We start from the raw sequence: 23,956 nt of genomic DNA on the forward strand, positions 1-23,956 counted from the left end.
TGATTCCCTTACCTCCTTCAAGCGCTCCCTCAAAACCCACTTTTTTCGACTAGCCTATCCCTCCTCCTAACCTCTTTTGATCCTCCTATCCTGCCTCCGTTCCCCTCCGTTCCTACTTATCCTATTGTATTTCGTTCGTCCACCCACCTATTTTTAGTATGTTAACTCTTATGAGCAGGGCCCTCCTTCCTCACGTACTCACCCTACCTCATTACCTCACCTGTGCTCCTGTCCTGTTCTTCCCTTCCTCTACTTCATCTTCGGTCTCCTTGACTATTTTGACACCTACTTCTGAACTGATGCTGATTTTAGTTCTACCAGCTATACCCCTATTTATACTGTATCTTTCTACACACCCTGTACGTTACCTTGTAATTTTTTATTTTTTTTGCTATGTACGACGCTGCGGACACTTTGTGGCGCCTTATAAATAAACGTACTACTACTACTACTATTGGAAGCTAAGACATCACATTGAACAACTTGCTCTATGTCACCCTGGCCCTTATTCTGATCGGTGCGGCAGGATCCGAATATGCGGCCAGCACCGTGCGTCCTAAACCCCGCCTTCCATACGGATCGCCAACTCCGTCCGTACGCGGTAAGAAGCTGTCCGAACGGACCGCACGTGTATTTCTCATGAATACACCTCCTCCATCTCAGGGAACCTCCCCCATCATTCGATGGTCGCAGAGCATCGAATGCAGGACCGAGTGGCCAGGCAGCTCCCGCAGCCTCAGACCACACGGGCATTTCTCCGTGCAAAAGCAGGGATCTGGGCGGGCAGCTGACATCCGGCGATGTCATATGTCCGTCCCCTACACATGCGTCACGGCCGCATTACCATACGTACGCCCAGCGTTTGCATGGGAACGCCCATGAAACGCGGGGTGTAAACATATGGTAATGAGCCCAAACAGCCCTTCACGCCCCTCTCCACCCCCTGTTCGTAGTGTACACATTTCATGCGGAATGTGGCCGTGCGCCCCGCTCGCACATGCGCAGAGACGCCTCTGCACATGCGCAGACACAAAACATCGGCGGCCCGAACGCACGCGGATATTACCGCACCGATCAGAATAAGGGCCCCTGTATCAGATGTATCAGAACATTATAGTTGTAGTTTGCTCTTGTTCGCCCTCTATTGAATGTTAAGTTATTATAGATGGACTAGGTGTTTCATCGCGCCCTACGGGTGCTCTTCACACCGTCGTAAGGGGCTACGCCCCATTAAAATTATAAATATATTTTAATGTGAATTATGTTTGTTATTTGTGGATGAATGTGTTTAATTTTGGATGGGGCGGATGGTGTTGGCGGGAAGGGGTGTGTTGGGTTAGGGATTTTGGTGGTGTTCTGCGTGTTGACCTGGGAAGTGTGTCAGTGAGTAATGAGTACACCTGTGTGTCTGCGCTGTGACCAGGGAAGTGTGTCAGTGAGTAATGAGTACACCTGTGTGTCTGCGTGTTGACCTGGGAAGTGACAGTGAGTAATGAGTACACCTGTGTGTCTGTGCGGTGACGTGGGAAGTGTGTCAGTGAGTAATGAGTACACCTGTGTGTCTACGTGGTGACGTGGGAAGTGTGTCAGTGAGTAATGAGTACACCTGTGTGTCTGCGTGGTGACCTGGGAAGTGTCAGTGAGTAATGAGTACACCTGTGTGTCTGCGCAGTGATGAGGGAAGTGTGTCAGTGAGTAATGAGTACACCTGTGTGTCTGCGTGGTGACGTGGGAAGTGTGTCAGTGAGTAATGAGTACACCTGTGTGTCTGCGTGGTGACCTGGAAAGTATGTTAGTGAGTAATGAGTACACCTGTGTCTGCGCTGTAACCTGGGAAGTGTGTCCGTGAGTTATTACACCTGTGTGTCTGCGCTGTGGCCAGGGAAGTGTGTCAGTGAGTAATGAGTACACCTGTGTGTCTGCGCTGTGACCTGGGAAGTGGGTCAGTGAGTAAAGAGTACACCTTTGTGTCTGCGCTGTGACCTGGGAAGTGTGTCAGTGAGTAATGAGTACACCTGTGTGTCTGCGCGGTGACCTGGGAAGTGTGTCAGTGAGTAATGAGTACACCTGTGTGTCTGCGCTGTGACCTGGGAAGTGAGTCAGTGAGTAATGAGTACACCTGTGTGTCTGCGCTGTGACCTGGGAAGTGGGTCAGTGAGTAATGAGTACACTTGTGTGTCTGCGCTGTGACCTGGGTAGTATATTAGTGAGTAATGAGTACACCTGTGTGTCTGCGCAATGACCTGGGAAGTGTGTCAGTGAGTAATGAGTACACCTGTGTGTTTGCCTGGTGACCTGGGAAGTGTGTCAGTGAGTAATGAGTACACCTGTGTGTGTCTGCCCGGTGACCTTGCTGCTGTGTGCAGGCGGGGGTGTGTGTGTGCCAGGGGTGGGTGCGCAGGACGGTGGGGTGTGCAGGCCGGGGGGGGAAAGCGGGTTGCTGCTGCCTTGTGCACCCCCCCCCCTAAGTTATTATAGACAACCTCCTCCTCTCCCCCTCCTTCCCCAGACTTGCTGGCATCCCCCTCCCACATGTGACATACAGTACCTGTGGTGCCTGACACTCACAGGGCAGTCTTGCTTCACCCGGCCAGCGGCAGATTGGAAATGCCTGAGAGGAGCTATAGCCAGCCCAGTGCTGTACTATAAAGGAGGAGGCAGCTCTGCCGAGTCACAGCTGCATCATGCTTCTCTCCTCTCAGGCTGTGATCATCTGACACTGTCTGCGACTCGAGGTCAGTCTGACAGGAGGCAGAGGCAGAGCTGCTCCCCCTGGCTGCCAGAGGCTGCTAAGTCAGCACCACAGATCTGCAGCTGCGCAGACTTAATTTATTCACTGCACTCCCTTCCGCCCCCATCAACGCTGGCTGAGCTACATGTGTCTGTGAGTATTATAGGTGTGTGGTATTGCGGGGGGTGTAGTGCAGGCAGGCAGGGGCCAATATGTGTGTATGATCTCTTATATATTAGGCTACATGTGTGTGTGTATTATGTGTGGTGTGTGTGTATAAGGCTGGGTGGGGGGTGGAGTTTCATGTGTGACCCTGTCCAGCGTTATACACACACTCCCAGGATGATTGACACATGTAGCCAAATATATAAGAGATTAAGCAATGTTCAACAATGAATGCATGTGAATTTATTCAGGATTGCTTATGATATGGTTGTTATTGACATGTAATGTGATCAGATATATTAATGATATAAATTAACCTATTCAATTCAGTCGAGTAGACTTTACAGCGGTGACCTGTTAGTTCCAGCTAAATAAATGTTCAGTCATCGTCCTAACGTGTGGTGATTTTTTGGGTTTTGTTTTCTTGGGGTCTCTCTGTCCTTCTTCCTGAAATTTATATGTGACAACCGGAGGATGCTGACACTGAAATCGCAGAGGAACAAGCATGACCTGCTTCTGACCGCCGACACTTCTGTGTTAAGGTATTTCCATATTGCCACTAGCGCTGCACAGCTTTCTCTGCTTATGCCCAGAGAGAACTGTGCATAATTCTCAGCGAGCCCTAAGATATCTGAAGATAGCGCTATTGAGAATACAATGTAGTAAAACTGTATAATGGGGGTTATTCAGACCTGATCACCACATTGTGAAATTGCTGAGCCCTGCAATCAGATAGCCAACGCTCGCCAAAGTGACATACTGCCTTGCGCACAGCTGCAAATGGCTTGCAAAATCCCGCTGATCATGTTCGCAACTCAACATGGGGTTTTCCACCGGTCAACATGGGGTTTTCCACCGTAGTTTGAGCCGACATGTGCCGACAGGCGGTATTTCATGCCCTACCATCCACTAGGGCGTGGTGGGAGAATAACATAGTGTGCCGAGCGCAGTGAGGCACCGTGCCCGAAGCATTGCGAGTGAAGCTAGCGATGCGAGGGGATGCGGTGCACTTCAAACTGTGTCGACATTCGGGTAAACTGTGAAAAACTCCATGTTGACCTTTTGACTGTTGACTTAGACACTGTCAACCTAATGCTTGTGTCGTCCTAATGACCTGTCGACCTAAACCCATGTCGACATAGGCCCATGTCGACATTGTCCCATGTTGACCTAGAACCATGTCGACATTTCCTCATGTCGACCTCGTGGTGTTGACCCAATACTTGTCGACCAACATACTGTAGACCAAATGATCCCAACCCGATGAAGGTAGGGGCCGGATTCATCTTGTCAGTAAGCCCACCGCTCTAGACATGATTTGGGTGTCTTTGAAGAGGGGGTGGGGGTCGGGGCCAAACTTCACGAGATGCTTGGCTTCAACAGCTAACCGTGGCTACTGGAGAGCCACCTGAGATACTGAAGTTTCTGGATGTGAAGGGAGAGGAGAACAGGCAAGTATGGAATTACATTATACATAGAAATACTATTATACAATGTCAATGCTGTACTGTATATCTTTTCTACATGCCACTGGGCTGCACAAGGCAAGAATTGTTCTGCTAAAGAGGCATAGAAATAGGTGTGGATGGAAAGGACTACAGTGTCTAGGTCGATGGTCAATAGGTTGACATGCAAATGGTCAACATTGACAAAAGGCCGACATGTTGATCATGTGTTGGCCTTTTGCCAATGTAGACCTTGCAAGTCAACCTTATGGTATTGACCTACATACTGTAGACTAGGGGTGGGCAACATATGGCCCGCGGTCCGGATATGGGCTGCAAACCGATTCTGTCTGGCCCGCTGCCCCCCACCAGTGCGCTATGACAAGCGGCCCAGCTGGCTGAGCTTCTTGTCATTGTGCTACAGCATGCGGCACCAATGAGTATACCATGTTCGAGTCAGGGGGAGGTGTGCCGGGATTTTCTGTGTGACGTCACACACTGGATGGTGTGGGGTCGGAGCCACAGTGAACACCAGTAACACTCCACTCTCGCGCTTTGGCTTCGCCCCCCGAACGCGCACCATGAAATTATGTAGGTAAAGAACTGTCTTCACTCTTGAGCACTTACTTACAGGGGGGGTCATCCATGTTCCCGTAGCCCAGGATTCATAAGAACTAAGCTAAAAAACGTGTGGCATAATGTGAATTTTGGCTCAATTCTTGTGGCATAATGTGTATAAGGGGTATATGGTGTGGTACACTAGACTCAAGTGGCCACACCCCTATTTGAGTGGCAACACCCCCTTTTCCAGAGTGCAGCCCTCAAATATTTACTTGAAGTGTTAAGTGGCCCCCCCAGCTGAAATAATTTCCCACCCCTGCTGTAGACCTATCAACCAGATACATACCTCCCAACCTTAGGGAACCTTAAAATTGGAACTTCAGCACCTGAAACTTGTGGTGTTGCCTCACAGTTAGGGGCGTGGCCTATTATTGCGACCCTCGTGTATTTCCCCCGCTGTGGGGGCATGGCCAGCACTTTGTCTCCCTGAATATAACTCAGCAGGGGTAGGGGTCATAGGGTTGACACTATGATGGTCGACATACATTAGGTCGACACATGAACTAGGTCGACATGGCTAAGGTCGACAGGGTCGACTGTCGACAATAGGAAGGTCGACAGTCAAAATGTCAACATAGGTTTTTCACATTTTTGTCCCGAATTTGACGCAAGTCAACACGGACACCGTATCAGTGTACCACGTCCCCTTGCATGTCTCGTACTGTTATATTCTCCCTCCATGCCCATGGATGGTAGGGTATGAAATACCGCCTGTCGACACAAGTCGGCTAAAAAAAAAAGTGAAAAATTCATGTTGACCTTTTGACTGCCGACCTTAGCCATGTCGACCTATTTTATGTGTCGACCAAAGCCCTGTTGACCTTCACTGGTCAACACAACGTATGTCGACTTATCGACCGTATCCCCTCTGGAGACCACAATCTGCATTATACTTAATGGGGACTGCTGTCTATTTACCATACATTGATAGTTTGAGCTGTTTTTACCTGTGGGCTGTGCACAGAAAGGGGTAGATTTAATATCAGTCAATCAACGGAACATGGGCTATCCCCGTGCGCTATCGCAGGGGATAGTGCCCTGTGGGTGTCTACCGACGGCGGTTCTGGGGAGGAAGCTCAGCGCAGGGACGTTATGTTCTATTGTACACCTGGCTCATACCTTATGTATTATCTTTCTTTTGTGGCCACGCGCTTCTCTTCTTTTCTCCTGTCCTTAACGCCAGAATTATCTGGCGCTGCGGGTCACGATGTTCACCTGATAAAAAATCTACCCCTCAAAGAGGGATCTTCTGCTCCCTGTCCGGCAAAATTCAGGGGTAGATCTATGAAGCAGAGATAAGGGAGGAGAAGTGACTGGTACTTTATCACCGGCCAATCAGCTCCTGACTGTCCCTTTTTAAACCCAGCCTGTAACTTAACAGTCAGTAGCTGATTGGCCGGTGATAAAGTACCAGGCACTTTATCACTTCTCCTCCCTTATCACTGCTTCATACATCTACATTCAGCGAGATGGTTGGGTCAGAACCCAGTAAAGTGATAGTTAATGCTGTCATGGCAACAGTTTCTTTCTTATAATTCGGCACATTAAATACATATTTATTGCTTCGGTGTACTGACATAAGAAATGATTATGGGGCAGCATCACATAATTGTTATATAAGACCCATTCTGCTGACAGTCTTTGAAATGTATCAGTTGCTATTTTATATATTAAACAATCCCTATTAAAAATAACTAATTAATTCAACAATTATGAAACACTAGATGGTGCTGCTGATTTATGCAGTTTTCATTTTATCCTGCACTACTCAAATTGAAGTTACTTGTTCATTTCTTATGCTATATAACCAATCGTGAATATTTGCTCGCATTAATGCACATTTTATGTATGATGCTTTATGTGCTGCTATATACTTGGTTCATTAAACAAAATGTTACTTGGATTACATCTGAAAAGATAACAAAAATAACTACAGTATGACTAAATAAGCGGCTGGGGGCAGCACCCTACCTGCACAGTTTTCTATTCCAGGCTGCCGCTGGCCATATATCTCTGTGCTCCTGGGACAGGGGCCTTTTGGCTAAGATCATGTGTAGTATCTGTTCTTACCAGTGGGTCTGGACTGGTCCCTGGTGTGGGAATAGAGAAAGGCTGGACTAAGTAACTGCTCCAATGGGTGGAGGGGATGGGATCCCTCAAACCCGGGGCAGGGAAAAGTCCAGCTGAGTATCTTCACCCTGCCAATGGTGGGCGCTGGCCATAAGTTCCACTGGTGAGGGGGAGGAGAACACTGGGCCCAGTAGATGGCTCTCTAGAGGGGGTTTGCAGCCCCTGAAGGATGAGACAACGAAAGGCCTGGTGTAATATCCAATCCTAGGAGACAGAGGAAGGGAGCTGGTGCCCAGTAGGAAAAAATCCCATGCCAGAGGCGTTACTGGATGGAGATACGAAAAGGCCAGCCGAGTTCCTATCTCCTAGGAGGCGAGAAACACTGGGATCTAGTAGATTGCCCTCCATCGGGGGTTCGCAGCCCCTAATTGAGAGCCGTCGAAAAGCCCAGCGGAGTACCCATCCCCGCATCAGGAGCCCCGGAAAGGGCCCCAGATGAGAGCGGAGAAACACTGGGTTGGACGATGAGAGGTCGGCGGCCTGAGACCTGAGGTGTAGCGTGTCCCCAGGGAATTGGGGGTGCCTAAACCTGCATTGGTGTAGTGCCTGGCACCATGCACAAGGCACTAACACTGCCGCCTCACCTCAGGCCCGCACTACGTGTCCTCGCCCCGGGCCTTTTGCCTAGGGCAGGGCAATATTTTTAGACCCCCCCCCGGCCTTTTGGCTGGAGACCCAGCCTTTTGGTTGGGAACCTAGGGAAACCCCTGAGCTGCAAGGCAGAGGGAAGCCCACGAGGGCCTCTCCATGACTCATCATGGGAGGCCCAACCGCCCCAAGTGGGGCCAGAGGGTCCCCCCGAGCCACAAGGCAGAGGGAGGCCCATGAGGGCCTCCCCATGACTTGTCATGGGGTGGCCCAACCCACCCCCAGCCCTCTCGAGGGTTGGGGACTGAGGGTCCCTCCTTGCCACGGCAAGGAGGACCCACGACTTCTTCCCCATTTTGGGCCTTTTGGCTCGGATGGGTTAGGACATGGGTCTTCAAACTGCGGCCCTCCAGATGTTGTGAAACTACAAATCCCTGCATGCCTTGTCACAGTTTTAACACTCCCTTATAGCAAAACTGTGGCAAGGCATTCTGGGATTTGTAGTTTCACAACATCTGGAGGGCCACAGTTTGAAGACCCATGGGTTAGGAGATAACCGGGACCTCTCTCCTTTTGGAGAAGGGTCCAACGGCCCAAAATGTGCTTTGCAGCGGGCTGACTAAAAAAACAACAACAAAAAACAGGGGTGCCAAGAGGAGGGGCTACTACTTACCTGGGCCTGGTCCCAGGGGCACTTTAATAGAGGAGGCTGCCCATGTGCAGCTTCCTTCGTACAGACCCTCTCCTCTCTGCTGGCACCAGCTCCGTCCTGTAGAGGTCTGATCACTAGAGTCGCAGTACTGATTATTGACTTCAGCACCAGCTCCATCCTGTAGAGGTCTGATAACTAGAGTCGCAGTACTGATTATTGACTTGGCTTTTGTCTTTGATTTTTTTTTTTTGTCACAAATGTGATAGTAAAGTAAACGTAGAAAAATATGTAAAATATATATAGTGACAGTGAAAAACACTACAAAGCAATGTACAACAACACTGGTAACACGCTTGTTAAAGAAATAAAAATAGTAATATATTAACCAACTTTATAATTCTCTGATACCCATTTTACACCAGAGGTTGGACCCGGGATATTGCCACTCCAGTCCGGGGCTCGGTGTAAATGGGCTGAAAAAAAATAATGTGGGTACTGTTCCCCGGGAATCTGACCCGGGAAATGTTCAGGGTTGGACATGGGGCTTATCCGGAGCTCAGGGTGGTGTAAATGGTCATTATCCTGGTTATTTGGTGGGGAGAAGGCCGCGAAGAGCTGATTGGTGCTTCTGCGGCTTTGGCAGATGATGTCATCTGCCGGAGACCCGCACAGGGCACATGATAACGCATGGAGCATCGCAGCAGCAGCAGAAGCAGCGTTACCACGCTGTTTGCAGCCTGTACCCTACACTACAGCAACAGTATGTGCTGGAAGCACTCTCCCCAGTGTGTTTACAGCCTCATCTGCAGCAACACATTCTGGCTGTCACGCAGTGTGTCCCACAGCATCACCCTCAGCCTGACTATTGGGCAGACGCCAAACCTGACCTGCACCATCATGTCCATGTCCACTACATCCAACTGGTCTGATAAGGAGGTATGTGAGCTCCTGTAAACCAGGGCAGATGAGGAGATTCGGCGTCAGATGACCGGCACCGTTCCAGACGCGGTGGTGTATCGCAATATTGCGGAGTTCCTGGAATCCAGAGGTATCCAGCGCACGCAACAGCTGGTTGTAAATAAATTGAAATCTCAGAAGCAGTTCAACTAAGTGACCGACCAGAAGCGCAAGAAAAGCGGTGCAGCTAGGCCCGATTGGGTGCACTATGACCTGTGCTACAGTGCATTTGGGAACACGGCACTCTGAAACCCAGTAGCCCTGTCCTCCTCCATAGCACCGCATTGCGGCCAGAGGGACAATAGCCAGGACAGCCATGACGTACCGACTACCCAGGCTTCACAGCTGTCCATGTCGTTCTCACCGGCTTCTGAAGCCACGCAGATGTCAGCGCACATGAGCCCGGCTTCACCGCTGCTGTTTGGTGAAGATGGTGCAGCAGAGAATATGATGGATTCTTCAATGCATTCTGACAGCGTCCAAGCAGCCATAGATGATGTTGTGGAAGCAAACAGTCAGACGGAGCTTCCCAATCAAAGCACTCCATTACGTTCTAATTGTAAGTAGACATTCTATATATTTATACCCATTTCACATAGTAAAAACACTGTAATACAACCTGGGTTGGAGTGGGATGGGATGAGGCACAGTATCTGTTGCAGATTGTTGCTAGCATGCAGGTGGAAGAAGGCCACGAGCACATTTAGGCAAACAATACTGTTGTTTTTATATAACACTTGACATGGAAGTGCCTAATGTGATTGTTTTCTTTTTAATTATAGTGTACAGCGTTCCTGCCAAAAAGAAAAAGCTTAATCGGTCAGAACTTGCGGCTGACATCGGTGATAGTGGAACATCTACGCCCATTGGATCATGATGTCCAAGCAAAGGAGGATGCTCGCATAGACAAATATTTGGAAGCTGAGAGGCAGAATCAGCATGCATTTATGTCTCAATTGATGGCTATGCAAGAGAGACAAATGTCCTTTTTAGAACGTACATTTTCCGGTGCTTTCACGCAGCCAGCGCCACATCCCCACCACCCCCCTAACTACCCACCAAACCCATATGATCATTACAATAGAAGGGTCAGATTCAATCCTGGTACGTCTACTAACACCCAACAAAACCAACACCCACCAGAATATAGAGGGCCCAATTTTAACTATGGCACTAGTGCTCCTAGTAGTACAGTTAGCGACCTGCAAATCCTAGAGACCCCAGAATTTTCTGTGTACCAGAATTTGACCTAAGGTTGCATACTCTTAAAAAAGTTTCTATAAGGTTGCACTTAATTCTTTAGGAAATCTTTTACAAGGTTGCTCTTTATTTCTTTATGGCTGTGTGATAGGAGCAGTCATTTGGTTACGTGTTTTATATACATAGGTAGTTTTATGATACCAGTGGTCCATTCACCAACATAAATTTAGCTTCTGTCCTTTAATGACATTTCAAAACATATTGTACTGACAACTGAGAGATCAATGTTATACAGTATCAATGTTTCATCTTCACACAATGGGCGAGATTCAGCAAGCTGAAAATTAGGGTGCTTATACAATTTAATATCGTATATGGCAGGGCCGAAACTAGGGTTTCCGGCGCCCGGGGCAAGGCAGTCTTTTGGTGCCCCCCCCCCCCCCCAGCGATGCTGCTGCGCGCCGGAGGCGCGTCGAAATTTTTCGGGGGGCGTGGCCTAATTTGGGGGCGTGGCCTATAATCGCTGCTCTCCCACGAGGCCACGCCCCATTTTGCCGCTATGGGGGCATGACCCAGAGGCTCTGTGAGCCTCTAGCCATGCCCCCAGCCCCCTGGCTGCGGGAATAGACGCTGTGCGCATGCGCACAGCGTTTATTCCCCGCTGCTTAGTTAGCAGCTGACAGGGGGGACCGACCAACTGACGCCTTGTCCCTGGCGCCGAAGACCCCCCCCTCCCCGCACAGTCCTCTCACCGCTCACTCTGCAGCCGCATCTTCGTCCGTCTCCTACTAGCGCTGCGGCGGGAAGCGCTGATGACTTCAAAAAGACTTGCCGGACGCTGATTGGCTGAATTCAGCCAATCAGCGTCCGGCAAGTCTTTTCGAAGTCATCAGAGCTTCCTGCAGCCGCGCTAGTAGGAGATGGACCGACTCCGTCCGGTGTATGTGTACGCTGTAGTGTAGCGGCGGGCATGTTTGCCCGCCGCTACACTACAGCGTCCACATACACCGGACCTCACAGCGCCCCTCACCTCCAGCGCCCGGTGCGCGTGACCCCCCAGCCCCCCCCTAGTTACGGCCCTGTATATGGGTCAAAATCGCATCGCATGCCATCGGGTGTATGGCATGCGATGTGATGCGATAAAAAATCGGGCGACTAATTATTGTGGGCGCCGTGCTAGTACACAAGTACCATGTATTTTATGAATTTTATTATTAAAAACTGTATTGCACCATATGCGGTTTTTCCTGTATTATACATGTACCATTTGGAATTGGAGTAAATCGTTTAAATGGTGACATCACCACTCCCTAAAATGCGAACATTGTATACTGGGAAAGTATACAACATCTAAGGGTACGAGTCCCATTCATACTCACCTGGAGATAATATATTTGTATAATTTTTTTAAACTGTATTACACTATTGTGGTCAATTTACCTTTTTCTTTTGAGGCACAATATTGTGAAAACAAAAGACAGAGGAAAAGAACGCTATCAGCGCCAAAGGATAGCGCTATACGAATACAAATGTGCCGTGAATACAAATACAAAATGATGTATTTTCGGCATAGTAAATGCCAAAAATACGTATAGGCATTCATATTAGCAATCAATGGCCTACGAATATGCCTAAAATAGGCATATTCACATTAGTTAATTTCCCCCAGTGTGTCCTGGGAATGTTGTTGACAGTGGCTGGGCCTAAGGATGCAGAACCACTAACACAGTTTAGATGGAGAAACTGGGCCTACAATAGGGCTGGTTTAAGGGTTAGTGTTTTGACCAATTTTACCCTGATGGTGCATCTAAAGTTGTACTGAGACGGATTAGTGCAGTGGTTGCCAATCCACTGCTCTTGAGCTACTGGTGGCTCACTACAGCAATCCGGGTAGCTTGACCACTGCTGACTGCTCCTCCACCCACCCACACTGCTCTTCTGTCCGCATTGCTCCTCCGCCCGCACCGGCCCGCAACGCCCAATTAAGATTGGATACCACTGGTTTAGTGCATCGCCAAGTGAGTGTCTCAGAATAAATATCCTCTGCCACAGAAGGTTCATAAAATCTTGCTGCCTTGTAGAAAACTTTTAATTAACAAGTATCCCTTTCCTTGCTGAGGCTATGGAGTATGTACGCAATGAAACGTACAAGAGCTGAGATGAAAATGGAGCAGAAAGTTAAACAGAACAACAATAACACTTGATATAAACCCTTGAACTTTATACATTGTATTTCGATTAAATGAACTGAAAAGGATTTATTTCCGCTCAGAGTCTCAGTGGCGTTTTAGGCGGACTATTCAGAAAAATGACAGAAATGTTTAAACTTTATGACGCTGCAAAATATCTTTATCTCCTAAACAGCACTCAGATATATTTTAAATAAGCTATCAATTTAATCTTCCTTAAAATGGTCCATTCACTTTACAGTGAAACGTTTATTTATTTTGTGGTTCACGAGTCATAGCCTGAAAGCTAATCTTTTAAAGTGACATTAACTGTGTTACATAATCCTTTCCACCTCTAGCCTCAAATTCTTCATTTTTATTTCCTTCATAACTTTATCTCTTGCACTCTGCGATATTTTCCATTAAATGCCAATAAATGTAAACTCTTGTGTTCACCTTATCTAGTCTACTCCAATGGTAAAGTTTCATATACAGTTGGATTATATAAAGGATTTACAAGTACTGTAACATTCACAAACCATGGGAACTATACATGAAAGATAACATTTTGATGTACAAAATAAATGTTATTTATTTTATTATGTTATTTTTTTTCTGTATTTGTATTTAAAAAGTACTAAAAAAGTTAAATTTAATTCCCTTCTAATTAGGACGGCACAGAAAGCTTGATCGTATTCAAAATGACACTACAAGATGTTTGAATTCTTATAATTAAATTGCATTATATACATACACCGTATATATAGGACTGTGAAACAATTTAAGTAATGCGTGGCTAAAATAATGTAAAGCTCAAATGCTTTAAAAACTAGAAGTGTTGGGCATGACCGTGGCGGCGCTGGAAAAGAGGAGCAGGAGAGTGAGCTTCCTGGCAGACATCAGGACGGCGCCTTATGCCGTTGGTGACACAGCCCCCGCGTTCAGGCGGGATGCGAAAGGAACCCAGAAAACAGCGGCATCAGTTGTCCTCACTGTAGCTGTTTATAGTGTATAGATGTTATGGCAGTGTGGCGTTTAAAGATTCCAGTGGGGGTGGGTTGCTGGCAATGGGGTTGTGCAGGGAGCATGGTCGGCACTATGGGGGGGTAAGGATAAGGGGGGGGGGGAGAAATAATATATACGCTAGATAAGTGTAATGACTAAAATATTGTCATGGAACATCAGGGGTATTAATGATAAAATAAAATGTTCCGTTGTCTTAAAACAGCTGACACAGTATAATGTTGATATTGTATGATTATTAGAAACTTGGTTGGTGGGAAATTATTGTCCCTTAAGAAGCCGTGGATGGGAAGTGCCTACCATGCTTACTCTCATCTAGAGGGGTAACAATTCTGATAAGAAAATCATTGTCTTTTGTCTGTAAAAAGGTTCAGATACTGTAGACCCAGAGGGGCATTTCATACTTCTGGATTGTAGAATTAATTCTATGAAAATATTTTTGTTAGTGGTTTATATCCTCCCCCATTCTCGTTTGAAGATACTGATCAAAGCTACCGAATTTGTGGCTTCCTCCCCCAACTTCTATGTTATTTGTAAAGTAGACTTTAATAATGTTCTGGATCCTCAGAAAGATAGGTGGAGGAGCACATCTTCGGGAACTGCCTGAAGTAATAAAGGATTCCCAAACTTTATACATGATTTAGGTTGGGAGCACCCATGGTGAGAGCGGAACCCTAAGGTGAAACAGTATTCTTGCTTTTTGCTTTTTGAGAATATGCCTTATATTGGTCTCTAGGAATTTTACCCTGGGTGGTTGGAGTTGAGCATAAAACTAGAGGATTTCCAATCATTCCTCGATAATAATGGAATTCTCCGATACAGCTGTAAGGGGTCAATCATATTGGAAATTTAATGCATTTTGGCTACAACGCATCAGGAATGAAGGTAGCGCAATGGGAGGAATTTTGAAATTTGCGATTAATATCGCAATAGGAGGAATTTTGGGAAATAAAGAAGGGTTCCACAAATGCTGCTACCATATGGGACGTCTTCAAAGCCTACATGCGGGTTACTGTAAAAAGGTGCATCAGCGAGATTAAAAACTGTAATAGAAGTAAAACCTTGAACTAGAGAAATAAACCATAGACCTGGAAATAAAATGTTTAACTAATAATACTGACGACTCGAAACAAGAATGGCTGGCAGCTCACAAGGAATGGCTGGACTATCTGAATGAGGAGAACACAAAAGTATGCAGTATGGTTCACATAGGAGATATCAGAGCTCAAATAAATCCGGTAGATTGCTCTCATACCTATCGCAAGCAGAGAAACCCCCTAATATGTAAAATTCAGGATGAATATGGGAGAATAGTAAATATTACCTCAGATATAGGCAAAGTCTTTAGGGAACATTTTAGCAAGATCTATGCTACTAGACTAAAGCACAGTACACAAGAAACTAAGAAATTTATTAACAATATAGAACTTGCATCGCTAAATATGGAGGATAGTCAGAATCTGGACTCCCCATTGAGTATTGAGGAGGTTAAATGGGCTATAAAAGATATACCCAATGGGAAAGTGTTGGCAGGGCTGCCATCAGAAATTGTGGGCCCATGACCAGGGCCGGTTTGTGCCTAGGCCTGTGAGGCACGGGCCTCAGGGCGGCACCAATCAAGGGCGGCACAGCAGGCTGACGTTCTTTTAAATAGCAGCATGGCAGAGCGGGTGGGCAGAGGCAAGTGACAAGCGGCGCCGCTGCCAACATGATTCATCATATGTCGGCGGCAGTGCCGCTCATCACCCGCCGCTGCCCACCCGCTCTGCCGAGCAGAGTACATCACCGGCTATCTCTGACGGTCCTCCTGCGCGTCCGGCTCTGCCGCTGGGTGAGCTAAGCTGAATTGCTCTGGCTCACTGCCGCCGGCAGGGAAAGCAACTAGGCTGAGCAGCGCGAACCTCCCTGCAGTCAGTCAGTGTGAGAGAGACTGACTGAGACTGCACATAAAATTAATTCACCCTCCCTCTGTCTGGATCCTCCATACAATTAGCAGTCCAGACTGCTTTACATTTTTTTGAGGTGGGCTACAGTAAAATTTGTATGCAATCTATATATATATATATATATATATATATATACACATATATATATATATATAGAGAGAGAGAGAGAGAGACTTATACCTTAATAATGATTGTATTAAAATAGGGGGGGGGGGGGGGGGGCGGCCAAAAATGTTGTGCCTAGGGGCGGCCTGACCCCTAAATTCGCCCCTGCCCATGACACAAAAAATAGACAGCCCCCCCCTGGTGGCAGGGATGTGTATAATGTGGGTGGAGCTATAGGGACTTAGAGTACAAGACAGTGCAGGAAAAGTACTGTGCATGGTATATAAACATTGCTGCATCAATGATCATGACAGAGAAATAAGCATCTGGGTGGTCAATCCAGAGGGTTTAGTGCCGTTACAGGGAGTATGGAGTAGAAGATAGCCTAAGTAAGAGAAGGAAAAGCATAATGGTGTCTTAGTGACCACTATTAAGGTTAATATAATACATACTGCAGGGATAATTACTATTACCCTGGCACAGAGGATTATAATGGTAGCTCAGGCATTGTGCTGGCATAATTTAAAATCCATCACCAGGTCACTGCAGGAGTCTGGGGTACAGAGCTGCCTGTAACCTCCAGAAGGGCAGGGGAGGAAGGTCCCAGGCAGAGGATTGGGAGAATATAGGCCCTGGCGGATACATTAGTAATCAATGAGCGGATCCGGGAGCGTGTTCGCACCTTTTCACTGCTGCATGTCTCTCTCAGTGCACCTGGCCTTTATTATACTCCCTGCGCACACAGTCCTCCCACAGTGGTCAAATTAGAAAGTGAAAGGGAGAGGCTGTCACACAGGAGCACAGCTTCGGCATTCCTTCTGAACTCTGACAGCATTGCTTGTCCTGGATTTTGCAGCTTCATACTGCTGCCCAAAAAGAACACACCCTGAGTCTGCTGACGCTGAGGTGTGATATATTTAGACACACAGCGCGACAGCAGAAAACAGGGATATCGGGCACAAGTAATTAAAATAATTATACATTTAGATTTTTATATAAACAAAAAGTATGGCAAAGACCACAATTAATTTTAAACAAAAGAGAGCACAGTTGTGACACTATAATAAGATATAAAATTTATTAATAACAACACATAGATATAGGGGGAAATTTACTAATATGAAAAACCTAGTTTTTCGTATTAGTATTTTCCCTACGACTGCATACGACTGTTTCAGTCGTATGCAAAGTCGTGTTCCGGAGGGGGATTTACAAAGCAGTCATATACGACTGCTTTGTAACCCTCCGATGTCGTATTCATTCGTATTAGCTGGCCATATATACGGCCATATATACGGCCGCTAACCACAAGTCCCAGCCTGCTGGGCATTAAAGGGCCCGCTGGCACTTGTAGTTCCACAGTTAAAAAAATAGTACAATAAAAACACACTGGCACAATGAAAATAAAAGTTTAATACATACATTACACACATACTGATACTTACCTTTCTTGATCCAGTAGGTAGCCCTCTGTCCTGGTGTCCGGTGTCCTGTGTCGTCCTCCAGGTCCATGTCGGCGGTCCGTGTCGTCCTCCAGGTCCATGTCGGCGGTCCTGTGTCGTCCTCCAGGTCCATGTCGGCGGTCCGTGTCGTCCTCCAGGTCCATGTCGGCGGTCCGTGTCGTCCTCCAGGTCCATGGCGGTGTCCGGGTCCGAAGAAATCCATGTTGGAGCTGTGGAAGGAAATCCTACTCACCTGGTCCTGTGCTGAAGAAGTCTTGTCTTGGTCCGCCGTAATCCAGGTAATCTTCATGCTGTCGCCGGTCCCCGCACTGTCCGCATCGCACTGAGGAGAGATGCAGAGATATTTCATACTCGGCGCCTCTCCTCAGAATGATTTCTATTGGCCGCCTAATGGCCAATCAGGAGCCAAGAAAGTCGGCTCCTGATTGGCCGCTAGGCGGCCAATAGAAATCATTCTGAGGAGGGAAAACCACGCAGAAATAAGATGATAGATTTGAAATAAAAAAAATGTGGTTTTAGTCCCTAGTCCAACTGTCTAAAAAAAAAAAAAGGGTATCCAATAATAGATTACCCGAAAGGAATTTCATTCATAGGTATAATCAGGGACATCCCCATGCTCTGAGACACCTGGAGCTGTAGTAATCCACCCACGTGCTTTGACAAAAAGGGGTGGGCCTAGTGGGAAGGAGTTGTGGCCTTTCATCTTGTATTCAATACTTTTGGTGTTACCCCTTCATGTGTTACACCTATGTGTGACCAGCGTAGTGACAGGACACCACTCGGTATAACCCTATGACCAGTCAGTTTTTTGGTCCTGTAGTTGTTATATAATGTTTATTATGTGTAGATTAGATAGTAGGATTATAGGTCATGTAGATTCTGTTGTATGTAAATGTTTATGTTATCATTTGTTTTAACATAAACAAAGTGAGCCACATAAAATTCATTGTAGAGGTCATTCAATAATAAATAAGTGCTCTTTTCTAGTCAAGTGTTTATTTACTGGAGGGAGGAGACTATCTCAAGAGAATCAATAAAGAGAAGTTACGATAGATCTGTACTTGAAAGACAATTGAGCTGAAAGGTTTAAACATTGATTTCAATATAACCTCAGTGCCATAAAGTTACTGACAAGAACAATATTGAATACATTATCAAGACTAGGAGACAATCACAGGATACAAAGTAATTCTCCGCAGTTCTGAGCATGCATGGTGTAAGTTCTCCCATTCATGCAGGACCCCTAACAGTAACCACTTCCCTAGCCTATCACCTGGCTGACAGGTTGACCATCAGGCTGAAAACATCCTTTTGGCTAAGATCAAGTGTAGTATCTGTTCTTATCAGTTGGGTATGGACTGGCCTCTGGCAGAGAATAGAGAAAGGTGAGACTGAGTAGCTGCTCTGATGGGCGGAGGGTGTGGGACCCCTCTGTTTTTTCCCGGGAGTAGTGAAAAGTCTCACTAAGTATCTTCACCTCTGCCAGTGGTAGGAGGCTCCGTAAACCCACTGGTAGGAGGGGGGGAGAAACACTGGGCTTAGTAGTTTGACTCTCTTGACGGGGTTCGTAGCCCCCGAAGGATGAGACAGCGAAAGGCTCAGTCTAGTATCCATTCCCAGGGAGCGGAGAAAGGCTGGGACTGAGTAGATGGCTCCTGTTCCAGAGGTTCGTAGCCTCTGATGGGGAGACCGCGAAAGGCCCAGCTTAGTACCTTAACCCTGGGAGCGGAGAAACACTGGGACTGAGTAGATTGCTCTTCCGGAGGGGGTGCAGCCCCTAAGGGAGTCTTTCGAAAGGCCCAGTGGAGTACCCATTCCCATGCCAGGGGCTGGAAAGTGCCTGCTGTTGAGACGGAGAAACACTTGGTCGGACGCTGACTGGCTGGCTGCCTGGAGTCCGAGGCTGCACTGTGCCCCCGGGGAAACTCGGGGGTGCCGGACATGCACGGGTGATCCCAAGTCACCTTGCACGAATGGCACTTGCACTGCGCACTTCCCTTTAGGTTAGCGCTTCACGTCCTTACCCTGTCCTTTTGGATGGGGTAGGACAATTTTTCACACCCCCCCCCGGCCTTCTGGCTAGGGCCTTATTCTTTTCTTTTTATGATTTGCACGTTTTGCACTTCACGTTTTTCGTTAGTTTGTCACGTTTTTTCATTTGGGTAGTGCGGCTGTCCCTAACAGGCCTTCCGTTCCCCAAACGTGACTGGGACTCTTCACCTTTTGGGGAGAGTCCCGGTTCCCTCGAGGGCAACCCCGAGCCGCAAGGCGGAGGGAAGCCTAAGCGGGTCTCTCCAAACCTTCGGGTGCGGAGGACCCACCGTCCGAAACCCTTCCGGGGGTGGAGGAAACGCGGGTCCCTCTGAGCTTCGGCGAAGAGGACCCACCGATCCCTTTTTTCCCTTCCTCGGCCTTATGGTTGAGGGGGGTCAGGGGAACCATGGGGCCTTTCTCCTTTGGGAGAGGGCCCACACGTTCGTACGGCTGCCCCCTGTGCACGCGTTTAGTCACGTCACTGGTGGTGGTGGGAGCACACCTCGGGCTCCCTGAGTTTCTTCAAACTCATCAGGCTGAAAACATTTTCACAGCAAGCTGACAGGTGTCTCCAATCAAACTTGCTATTGCTCAGACTTGGTCAACCGGAATACCTGGCCTGGATTCCACAACCTGCTATTCCACATCTATGTCCGGTACATTTATGCCGTCCCTATGACAGAGGATACTGCTGAAATACATTGGTGAACTGATACAGGAGCACGCGCACCACACACCTGGGTGACTAGTTTACCATCAGGAGCACTGTCTCTTGTGTCTGACACCATTTTAATAGCAAGCTAACAAGCTTGCTGTTGCTCACACTTGGTCAACCAAAACAATTGGATTGGATTCAGCACCCTGTTGATTCACATCCATGCCAGGTACATTTATGCCATCCCTATGACACAGGATACTGCTAAAACTAGTTGGTAAACTCATACAGGATACATATGATTGAAGACAAACAGCAGTAAAAAAGGATAAGGTATCAATCTCATACAGCAATATGGCACTCCATTAACACAGTGACAGACTTGTGCACATGCAGATACCTTTATAGAGGTAAGTAAATTAATGCTGCACCAGGAGACAGTCTGACCTCTATGGTTGGTGAAAAATATTTACTCAGAGTCATGCACAATACATATTCAGTAACGAGACACCATGTAGTGATTAACCATTTAATTACAAATGAACAATAATTTCATTAGCTGCTTCATGCAACTTCTACTTATGTTTTTACTCCCCAAGGCACATCAATGCAGGGTAAAATGCTACTTTTAAAGTATATGGTGTGGTAGGGTTAAAGGCCTGTTACAAACACCACAGTAGGTGTGGTGGTTACATTTGGAACAGTGGTCTTGCTCGGTGGTGCAGGAACAAGTACACAGGGCACTTGGATTCATATGACCTGTCAAATGACAGATTAACCATTTGCACAAGCCTAAATCAACTCCCTAAAGGAGGCATGTCCAAACTATGGCCATCCAGCTGTTGTGAAACTACACGTCCCATCATGCCTTGCTACAGTTTTGCTATTAGGGAATGCTAAAACTATGGCAAGGCATGCTGGGATGTGTAGTTTCACAACAGCTGGAGGGCCACAGTGTGGACATGCCTGCCCTAAAGCAACGCTTCCGAAACTGTGTGCCGTGGCACCCTGGAGTGCCCCGAAACACTTGCATGGCAATGGGCTTATTTGTTACCGATTGTTAGAATTTTTGTAGTGTGTTTTAAGTAAAAATTGTATTGTATTAGGATTCTGCAATGGCTGAATAACTGGATGCATGCAAAATATGTCTGTCTCTTTGCCTCCACCTAAAGTATCTGATCCTTATCCCATTAGATCCCGAAATTAAAAGTAAGTAAATAAAAAATGGAATGGATGGGCAAATATATAATAATATGCAATAATTTCTACTTGTCTTGATTAGCCAAATGAATTGCCTATTGCCATTAGAAGATCTAATATATGTATTTATGTTCCTGGCTTCATTCCTTAAACTATTGCTCAGTGCTGATTTTAACACATATAATTTATGACTGTCTGTAAAAGGAATAACACCTATTAATTTAATTAATCAGAAAAATGAATTATTCAAGTAGTAAAGGAGAGGATAATTTACCAATTATTTTGCAACAGTTGTAAAGAATCAGCTACAGCATAAAACACTTATATTAATTCAGCTGTATATACTGTACACCCAGAATTGTGCAGTCATTATTTCAGTAATCAGCAAAAGACAGCTAAAAAATATGGACTATGTACACTCCTGTGCAGGGCTTAAAGTAGTCCTCCTGGAGAGGTGGTGGAACTCATTTCCCCTGTCACCCATCCGCCCCCCCCTCCCAACTTGACCCAATAGGAGGAAACCCATGCCAGGGCCAGGGTTTTCAGCACCCCTTGCAAACGACATCATTTGTGTCTTACCTTACATACTCTATAAAGGGACAGTGGCCTCACAATAGGACCCACAATTCAAATTATGCCACACAACAAATTATGCAGCACAATCTTATTCAAATTACACCACATGTTGTGACCCTGATTCATATTACACAATAAAGTAGTGCCCCTTATTCATGTTATGACACATATCAGTGCCCATTATTCAAGTTACACTACACAGTAGTTTTCCTTATACATATAAGCCACACAGTAGTGTCGCTTACAAATAATGCTCACAGCAGTATTGCTTATACACATAATGTCCACAGCAGTAGTATCCCTTACACAAAATGTCCACAGTAAGTGTCCTTTATACACTTATCTATCTCTGTCCAGCAGCTTCCTCTCCTTTTATTCACCTCAGCGACGAAGACAGCATGACATCACATACGCCATGCCAGAAAAAGGAAGTCGCTGGGACAGGCTATTCAGTACTTGTGTAGTTACACGGCGCCACCGCGCGCACAGTCTGTAACAGAAACTAGGCAGCCTGCCAGAGGCTCTGTTTAACTGTGCGCGTGCCGCTCTAGCGCTGTCTGACTGTGCTCGTGCCGCTCTAGCTCTACGTTAACAGCGTAGCAGCCGGCCAGCAGCAGCGCGCTGCCCAGGCGCTGAGAGGTCACTGTGGTACTTGTAGTTCCACAGTGAAATAGGCAGCGCCTGGGCACCGCTGACAATGGGGGGGGCATGATAAAGTGGACACCCCGTCACACCGATGACGTGCCGGGGCTTCTAAACTACACACCCCGGCACACCGCTCTAGGCGCTATGTATACGCTAGATTCAGACACTAATGCGTCTGAATCTAGAGTCCCTGCTAGCCGCTAAGAAGCGGGGAAGTGTGGATTTAGACGCTTAAGCGTCTGAATCCAGGCGCCTTGCAAGTCGCTAAGGTGGTGGGGCATCTAAATTCAGACGCTAAAGCGTCTGGATTTAGTTGGGTGTAGGGGTACATCTAAATTTAGAGGCTAAAGCCTCTAAATTTAGCTGGGTCTAGGGGTACACTATTAAAACCTGTGCACGATGGCACTAGTCGACGCAACAGCTGTCGACCTTGTAAATTCCACTATCCACGCCAACCCGAAGCATGGCGAGCGCTCCGAGCTCCGCGAGGGGCGACGGTACGCGTCCTACGACCTTTTCATACCTCCACTATCCACGTCGGCGTGGAGTTGAGAATAAAAAGTGTGGCGAGCGCAGCGAGCCACCGAGCCCGAAGCGTGGCGAGCGCAGCGAGCCCCACAAGGGGCCGCGGATGCCTTCACAGGTATACCCGTCCCCTCGCGGGCTTCACAGGTGTCCGCGTCCCCTCGTGGGACTCGCTGCGCTCGCCACACTTCGGGCTCGCTGCGCTCGCCACACTTTTTATTCTCAACTCCACGCCGACGTGGATAGTGGGGGTATGAAAAGGTCATAGGACGCGTACCGCCGCCCCTCGCCACGCTTCGGGTTGGCGTGGATAGTGAGATTTACAAGGTCGACAGCTGTTATGTCGACTAGTGTCATTGTGAACAGGTTTAGGAGTGTTTTGCACAGTGCACCTCTATGTACCCCTACACCCTTCCAAATTCAGACGCATTAGCGTCTGAATCCAGCGTCTCAATTGTAGCGTGTACATTACGCTACGCTGATAGCGTAGCGCTGCAATGAGAACAGCTAGAATGGCACGCGCACGCGCTATGCTGGTAACGTAGCGCTGAGAACAGCTAGGAGAACAGCTAGAGCGGTGGAGTCCGTGAAACTACACAAGTACCGGCTATTCTATTGTAATTAGTGTGCAGGGCGGACCAGGGGGAAGGCTACACCACCAGAAGTCTGGTTGAACTTAACAAAGGGCCCCAATCAATTTTACGCTAAAACACACATTTGCTAATTAGAAAAACCTCATTGTGGGGGTTATTCTAGTCCATTCTTTCTGACAAAATCCTTCTTAGATGGACAAAACCATGTGCACTGCGGGTGGGGCAGATGTAACTTGTGCAGAGAGAATTAGATTTGGGTGGGGTTTTTCTTCAAAGTGAGATCTATATTGAAGTGTAAAATCATGCAGTCAGTATTTTCCCTGCACAGAAACAAAATAACTCACCCAAATCTAATTCTCTCTGCACATGTTACATCTGCCCCCCTGCAGTGCACATGGTTTTGTCCATCTAAGAAGGATTTTGTCAGAAAGAATGAACTAGAATAAACCCCTGTGTTATTAAGATAGCTAAAACCACAACTGCCCCAAAATGTGTTAACGAAAGTGAAATTGTATATATAATTACATCGCATAA

At 47.1% G+C, this 23,956-nt stretch overlaps 2 protein-coding genes across 6 annotated transcripts in view; one reads left to right on the top strand and one right to left on the bottom strand.

The window, feature by feature from the left end:
- The window catches only part of LOC146063454 (serine palmitoyltransferase 3-like), a 121,987-nt gene that overhangs the window by 90,829 nt on the left and 7,202 nt on the right, over positions 1 to 23,956 (bottom strand). The gene's annotated exons all lie outside the window — the stretch shown is intronic.
- LOC146063453 (uncharacterized) overlaps positions 1 to 23,956 on the top strand; it is a 94,519-nt gene that overhangs the window by 34,521 nt on the left and 36,042 nt on the right. For 2 of the 5 annotated variants that reach the window (XM_083175838.1, XM_083175840.1), the window contains exon 3: positions 17,191 to 17,472. The gene's annotated coding sequence lies outside the window, so the exon portion shown is untranslated. The remainder of the gene's footprint in view (positions 1 to 17,190; positions 17,473 to 23,956) is intronic. The other 3 variants (XM_083175839.1, XM_083175842.1, XM_083175841.1) reach the window with 2 other exon arrangements.

Source organism: Crinia signifera, chromosome 3 (assembly GCF_055691185.1).
Source record: "Crinia signifera chromosome 3, ASM5569118v1, whole genome shotgun sequence".
NCBI lineage: Eukaryota > Metazoa > Chordata > Amphibia > Anura > Myobatrachidae > Crinia > Crinia signifera.